The following is a 462-nucleotide window of genomic DNA, read 5'->3' as shown; positions in this document are numbered from 1 at the left end:
TCATGGTACAGGCCCCTGATCTAAACCAGGTTGGATTTGTTTGGTTTTGTCAACTCTAAACCTACTCTGAAACTTTGTTCAGCTAGCTTCATGTAACAGGCCACAGATGTTTTAGGTTCTACACTTGAATAAATAAGAAAGCGGAGACAGTCTGCATTTATTGAAATCTATTGAAATACTCTGTACGGCAAGCCCCGAAGCAAAAATACACATTCACAGGGTAAAATCACTCTACAAATTGCATCCTAATTCAATCTATTATTGTTCACACAGTGCTCCTTTTCTTATTTTGGCAATCCATCACAGGGAATAAGAGAGAAATGTCAAGGCAGTCGTTTAATCTGTCACCCCACTTCCAAAGTGCCAGACCCCGAGAAAAGAGAGACTTCAAAACAAAACAAAAACAGTTGGTACATGTACGTGTGACATCCAAGTTAGTCACCATATTGTGTGTGTGTGTGT

Source organism: Sinocyclocheilus anshuiensis, unplaced genomic scaffold, assembly GCF_001515605.1.
Source record: "Sinocyclocheilus anshuiensis isolate Anshui unplaced genomic scaffold, SAMN03320099.WGS_v1.1 scaffold1733, whole genome shotgun sequence".
NCBI classification, from domain to species: domain Eukaryota; kingdom Metazoa; phylum Chordata; class Actinopteri; order Cypriniformes; family Cyprinidae; genus Sinocyclocheilus; species Sinocyclocheilus anshuiensis.
Note: the sequence above shows the minus strand (reverse complement) of the source record.